The 7,625-nt window shown below is 39.0% G+C and overlaps 1 pseudogene; it reads right to left on the minus strand.

Moving 5' to 3' along the window:
- Nucleotides 1-487: 487 nt before the first annotated feature.
- On the minus strand, nucleotides 488-3,134 carry LOC132014520 (bifunctional methylenetetrahydrofolate dehydrogenase/cyclohydrolase, mitochondrial-like; annotated as a pseudogene).
- Nucleotides 3,135-7,625: the final 4,491 nt, after the last annotated feature.

The raw sequence follows: 7,625 nt of genomic DNA on the forward strand, positions 1-7,625 counted from the left end.
AGAAGACATGAACAGACACTTCTCCAATGAAGACATATATGAAAAAAATGTTCATCATCACTAGCCATCAGGGAGATTCAAAATAAAACCACACTGAGATACCACCTTACACCAGTTAGAATGGCCAAAATTAGAAGACAGGAAACAACTTGTGTTGGAGAAAAGGCAAATTTTTAACTGAAGTGACTGGACAAAGTTGAACATTTGTTCTCAATGGAACAATGTCGTCTAGGTTAATCAGTAAGTTAATGGCTTCTCTTGGCTGGATCACATGACCCAGCATGATACTGGCATGCTCCATGGTGAGGTACTGCAATGCTATGTGCGGAAATACCCAGCCACTTGAGCTTTCAATAAAACAAAGGATCATCTTAAACCATTTCAGTAAAAAAAAAATTTAAAAAAATATTGCTTTTTTATTGGTCTGCTTTGCCTCTTGAACTGGCTTGGAGTGTTGTTCATGACAGAAGACACAGGAGTTAATTAGTTAATTAGTTAGTACTCCACACTCCTTGGGCTTCAATACTTCCTACTCTTTAAGCCTCAGCACATTTTTGCTGAAATAATGGTATTCTTTGTTAACATCGTCATTGTCATGGGACCAATATCCCTGTGGACTGGAATGCTGTAAGCAGCTTTTTTTCTGATTTCTTCAAAATCCACCTCTCCAACCAAGGTGGGTTTAGTCATGATGAGATCTTGAACTCTTTTTATTTTCATATTGATCAGTGCAATGCCCTCCTTGATCATATCTGCTATGATTGGGAATGCCTGAATCAGAGACCAAAATGTCTGCAAGAACTGTATGTTTCTTCATTTGCTCTTTGGGAGTGTACTAATGAATATTGTAATAGTGGCATCACCTCCAGGGTATTCACAAGCCCCATCTATCTGTATTGGCACTGCAATGGGCATTCCAACATTTTTTGACCTTCCAACCACAACCACATTCTTCCCTAGGGTTGGGATGTCCATTCACTTAATTATTTCCCAGACACTCCATGGGACCACTGGTAACACATTTGCTCCACATTAATTACATAAAATCATCAGCATCTTTGGAGAAAACACTACTGCAGATGTTTATTTCATCAGTATGTTTTGGAAGAGACAGCTGAACAAGAAGGCCATCTACATTATAATCATCATTTTTAAAATTATGTTCAGTTAGCTGATATATAATACCTCATTAGTTTTTGATGTAGTGTTCAATGATTCACAACAAGTTCTATGCAAACAAACAATAGATCAGAGGTTGAAAATTTGAGGCTGCTGGTGACTTTCAAAGCTTTTCTATGGAAAGAGGAAAACAAAATTCTTATTGGGGTGCATTGGGTAGAAGGGGAAAGCAAGAGATTATATACAATTGCTATCCGTAAGAGTTTTATCAAAGGAGCAGCCCCACTATCCATGATTTGGAATAAAAGATTCATTGTAAATAGTGCTTTGTGCAACTGCGGGAAGAGCTGAAAGCAAAGGTCTAAAAGTCACTACTCAGGGTTTGCTCATGGGAGTAGTTGAGAAGTCTGGGTGATTCTGTCTCCGGGTTTAGTTGTAGGCCAAAAGTCAGCAGAAGTGCTCCATCCATTGAAGTTTCCAACTCCCTGCCTCCTCTCTGGACTATTTTCTAATCATCCTTTGAAATTCTATTCAGACATGGCCTCCCACAGAAGCCCTTCTTGAACCTACTGGCATACCTCTTCTGGCTCTGTTGATCATTTCTATGTGATTCCATATACCTCTCCTGTGGGCATTCCCTGGTAGAGCTCCCAGCAGTTAGTAGGTGTCCCAAATGTTTGTACAATTGACTTGAATTCTGTTTCTCCTGAGATCCCGAAATCCTTGAGGGCAGGAACTATGCTCCCTCTCTAAATATTTACTGACTCAATACAAAGATGGACAGTTGAGTGGGTAAATGAGCAGGACCAGAAGTCTGAACACAGCCTGAAGGTTCCGAAATTTGTGTGTCCTGTATTTGTTATCTACTTCTTTTACTTATGCTAAATGACCTCTTTGGTGTTCACAGTTTATCCCTCTTCCTCAGCATTCTGAAACTTGATGAACATGTTCACATTTGGCTCCTATTAGCCCTTGTAATATTATATATTTTAATTGTTTGTGCTCTGTCATCATTTTTCCTAGTTATTCTCATATGAAAGTCCCTCTCATTACTTTAATTGACTTCCTTGGGATACTTACAGTTTTGATATACCTTTCTTAATATGTAGTAACATGAAATGGTATGGCATTATATATGCAAATGCATGATAATATTATGCAAGCTTGAGATTTTGCTGCACATAAGTTATGGGGAGGCTTGTCAAAGGATTAACCTGTATATTAATCATGCTGAATATATATATATTTAACTAAGGCAACCTATAGGGTACAGCCTGCTTAATGCTTAATGCCTCTCTAACCCTGCAGGGAGCAAAGGTGCATTCTTAGGCCCCTAAAATAGAAATAACCTCTCTGCTCACCTAATATTCCCTGATGGTTGCTCTTTGCACCCATTCTGATGTCATGAAGGAAACAAAGGCCTCTTCTGTGATCCTGAGGTGCCAGATTGGCTGGGCAAAGCCAAAGGGGCATTTTAAATAAAGGCTCCAGACATTTATTTAGCCTCAAAATTACTTCTCCAAATTTGCACATTGTGCAACACTGCAGATCTTCAAATGTATTTCTGTAATTGGCTCCAATTACAGAATGTAATTGTCCTATGTTGTAACTTTTCTTTTTGTCATGGGGAGGGAGTAGGGAAGGGATTAGTTGTCTTTTTTTCCCCTTCCCGAGAACTGCCAAAATAATTTTGACTCTCCCAGATGAAGTAAGTTTTAAAATTGTGGTTCTCCTGAGGTTCATTTGGAAGAAGACACAGCAATTCTGAGAAACCAATGATGGGGGCTGCCAAGATGTTCCATTTCCTTGGCTGTGGCTTCTGTTTCCTTGCATCAAGGTCAGTGTGAGAACAAAACCATGGTTTTCGAGGATTGGAGAGGCTTGTTCAAACACTTGTCCTTGCCCACCTCAAAGTCTCCTGCCTTGCATGGCAATATTGCCTTAAACCCAGAGTTTAGGGTTTGTTGTGGAGGTTGGATCTTCACTTCCTCTTGCTCTTTCCCAAGCTCAGCCATTCATACTGGCTGAGTTGCACCTGGGAAAATTGGGATGCACACTTGGCTCAGGCTATTTTTGAGGTGTGCAGTTTCTAGGAAATTGGAGATTGCCATCTCATACCGTTCTGTGTCTCCATCCTTGGTTTTGAGATAAAGTATGAAGGGTTAGAGCAAAGGAATGAATAAAAATTATTCAGGGATTATATAAGAAACATAGAATTTCAGAGCTGTGAGTTCCTTTTAGACAGAATTGCAGAGAGGAAGGAGCAGAATTAACTGAATCAGACTGACCTGGGAGGCCTGGCACAATTTGACTATCAAGTGTTGACTCCTGAACTGTCAGCCTCTTCATAGCTTTGGGAAGATTGGTAAAGTAGCAGTTTTTTGAAATGGAATTTTAGTGATGTACAGAGAAGAGGAGTGAGGTACAACAGCGTGTGCCACTTTTCCAAGCACTGTTTTACCAGAACCAGATGGTACAAATATTTAGCCTCTGAGTCTCACTTTAGTTGAGGGGTTGTTTGGGGCGGGGAATGAGATCATATGTTGAATGAAGACTGAAATGTAGCAGGTGGCTATAGTGAGTGCATACATTATTATCACCAGTTAGTACAGTCTTTATTTGAAAGATAAATGCACCAAAGCCCCCCAAATTTAGATGATTGATCTAACAACACAGAGCATTTAATGGCAGCACAAGAACAGAGCCATTTTTCCTGACATTCAGAGGGGTACTTTTTACCATTTCACTACCCTATAATCTTTTAGGTAAGCTCTCATGAGAAAGTAAAATGAAATGGTTTCAATAAAAGTTTTTCATGATTGTATTTTTGATATCAAAATACTTTTAATGTGAAAATGAAAGATTTCATGGTTGAGCTTTCTGCAGGCTGGAGCCAAAGGGAGTGTCTTTCTGCCTGCCCCGGTTCCCATGTCATCTGGGCACTTTCCCTATGAAACCATTTATAAACATTGCTCTATGTGAGTCCCTTAAGCTTGGTGCTAAAAACAAAGCATGAAAATTGCGTCCCTGTCCCCAAGTTGTTCATTGCTTTTGGGGGAAAAAATTAGGAAGTAAATCAATGATATACAGTTTAATGAACTCTGTGATTGATGTTAGCCCAGAGGAAGGCACTTAATTAAGGTGAATGTGTTTAGGGTCATTGAGAGCCATCAGCCCTGCACTGAGCCTGGAAGGCTGGGTAAGAGATGGGCAGAGGAGAGGGAGAGGTGTGGAGGTAGAATGGAGAGACTAGAGGCCATAAGGGAATGCTGATGAGTGTGGATGGAACCCTACAAGAGCTGGAGGATTTCCCTTGGTGTGTATGTGTTTGTGACAACAATTGCATATTATGTATGTATGTATGTATGTATGTATGTATGTTAGTCACCATAGAATATATCATTAGTTTTTGGTATAGTGTTCTCAGATTCATTGTTTACACATAAGACCCCATCATCCATGCAATACATGTCCTCCTTAATACCCACCACCAGGCTCACCCATCCCCCACCCTCCACCCCTCTAAACCCCTCAGATTGTTCCTTGGAGTCCACAGTCTCTCACGGTTTTTTAAAGATTTTGTTTATTTGAGAGAGAGAAAGAGAGAATGAGAGAGAGGGGGGGGGAGAGAGAGAGAGAGAGAGGAAGAGGCAGACTCTCCACTAAGCAGGGATCCCAACAGAAGGTTCTATCTGAGGACCCTGGGATCATGACCTGAGCTGAAGGCAGATGGTTAGCATACACAGCCACAGTGAGACACTCAGTCACCTCAACAATTTGCATTTTTGAAACATTGTTGGCTCCTCTTGAGAGGCTAGATGGTCAGAGAGTAGGAGTGGAACTGAGGGACCTGAAAGTTATAGGGTCTCCAAAGTAGAATTGACTTAGGAGGGAAGAAGAGAGAAGACACTTGTGGCAGGCTTTGCTTGGAATCCTATGTGAGGAGAGGTCAGAGGAGGGCTCAGGTGACCCTCAAATTAGTGGCTCAGGCTCCCAGGCCAAGGGATGGCCCACAGTGAGACACAGAAGTCAGGGTGGCTATAAAGCCCCACTTTCAGAAGGAGTTCAGGCTCCAAGGTGATATTGTCCTAAAATTAATAGATTTCTATTAATGGGATGATGGAATGTACTTGTGAGCAAAGGAATTTGGGGCTCTTCCTTGCTGACCCATTGGCAGACAGTGTTGACATGCCCATGAACACAGAATCTCAGTGGACCCACTCGAAGTGAGGACACAATAAGCACATTTTACCTATGACCCATGGCACCAGAGGCTACACTTGCTGACCAAATCAGAGCTTGCTGAGAACACAGAAAGAAAGCAATGAGGTTCCAGGAGTCACAAATGACCAAGAAACTCTATCATACCATTGTTTGTGCTCTTCCCTGTATTTGGTGAAAATAGCATTGAAGGAAAGAGAAAGTCCTTCCTTACTCATCAGAAAGCCAAAGATAGAGGGTTGGTAGAATGTACACATATCAAGAAGTACAATTAAAAGCAGTTCAATTTGTTTTGTGTAGTGTTGTCACAGTAACATGTAAGAATAAAGTACATGTGTACATACAGGTTACAAAATGTAAATTGTGTAATTTCTGTGATTCTACGTATGAGTTAAATGCACCTGAATTTGCATTTAAAACTGGCACTCTATAACATAAAGATGAGTGGTTAAATTCATTCTAATAATTAAAAATTGTGCTTTTTTTTTTTTTTAACCTAGGACAACTTTAAATAGGAAATAAACACATTTCATGTACGTATTGCCATCAGTATATCTTCTTTGGAAAAAATGTCTGTTAAGTCCTTTGACCATTTTAAAATCAGGTTATTTAATTTTGTTGTTGTTGTTGTTGTCATTGAGTAGTATGAGTACAACTCATTTGGGGGTATTAAATCTTTATCAGATATTTGATTTGCAATTTTTTTTAACCACTCTATAGGTCATTTATTCATTTTGTTGATGGTTTCCTTTGAAGCTTTTTAGTTTGATGTAGTCCCAACATGTTTATTTTTGTTTTTGTTGCTTGTGCTTTGGTATCATATCCAAAAAAATCATTGCCAAAACCAGTGTCAAGATTTTATCCTATGTTTTCTTCTAGGAGTTTTAAGGTATCAAGTCTTACATTTAAGTCTTTAATCCTCCATCCCCTTTTTTTAGGAAGGGATGGAAGTAGGAAAGGAGGTAGAGAGAGAAAGAGAGAGAGAGAGCTGAGAGAGAGGGAGAGAAAGAATCTTAGGCAGGTTCCACACCTAGTGTAGAACCTGATGCAGAGCTTGATTTCACAACTCTGAGATCATGACCTGAGCCAAAATTAAGAACCAGGTGCTTAACTGATGGAGACACCCAGGTGTTGCAAGTCTTTAGCCTATTTTAAGTTAACTTTTTTATGTGGTGTAATTTTATTCTTTTTCATTTGATATGGATATTCCGTTTCCCCAACACCACATTAGAAAGGCTATCCTTTCTCCATCATGTCTTCTTGTCACCATTGTTAAAGATTAGTTGACCACATATGTGTGGGTTTATTTCTGGGTTCCCTATTCTGTTGTATTGGTCTACATGTTTTTATGCCAGTACCATACTGTTTTGATTACTATATTTTTGGAAAACAAATGGATAAAGATATATTTTTTTTTCCCAGCCATATAAAAGGAGGAAATTCTGCTGTTTGCAACAACACAGATGAACTTGGAGGACATTATGCTAAGTGATATAAAGCAGACACAGAAAGACAAATTTTTAAGCTCACTTAAGGTAGAATCTGAAAAAGTCTAATTCACAGAAGCAGAGAGAATAATGGTGATTGCAGTGAAGTGGCTGGGGGATGAGGGAAATGTGTACCAACTTTCAGTTATAGGAGAAGTAAGTTTTGAGGAGCTAATGAATAGCATGGTGACTATTGTTGATAATTCTGTTATATTTGATCTTAAGTGTTCTCACTACACACAAAAATAATTATGAGGTGGTGATGGGTGATGGATGTGTTAATTAGCTTGACTATAGTAATCATTTCACAATATATATGTATATCAAGTCACCACAATGTACACTTCAAATACATATAATTTTGTTTGTCAGTTATACTTCAATAAAGCTGGATGGATATAGGAGAATGCTTAAAGTACACAAGCTACAAAGTTTTATAAATCTACAATGATGTCATACCATAGCACAATTAAAAAGTGTTTTTATGATTGTGAAATAATTATTATAAAGAACAAACATTATAGTTGACAGAAACTTCCTTCCCCTTCCCTTGAGTCATGATTAAATCCCCTGATCAATTCTTCTGTTCCTAACAGACTCAGTTGTGAAACTGGAGCCATAAGTTATTCCATGAAAAAATGGTTACATTTTTTGGGAAATTCAAATAACTTGGGAAATAATTTGGGAAATTCAGCTAGAAGTTTCCAATCTAGAAATTCAGTAACTCATTTTAAGCATCTGGGTTGAAAGTTAGGCCGAATTTCATTAAACCCAGGTTTTTTTCCCCAGTTATTTGTC

Source organism: Mustela nigripes, chromosome 3, assembly GCF_022355385.1.
Source record: "Mustela nigripes isolate SB6536 chromosome 3, MUSNIG.SB6536, whole genome shotgun sequence".
In the NCBI taxonomy this organism is placed as follows: Eukaryota; Metazoa; Chordata; class Mammalia; order Carnivora; family Mustelidae; genus Mustela; species Mustela nigripes.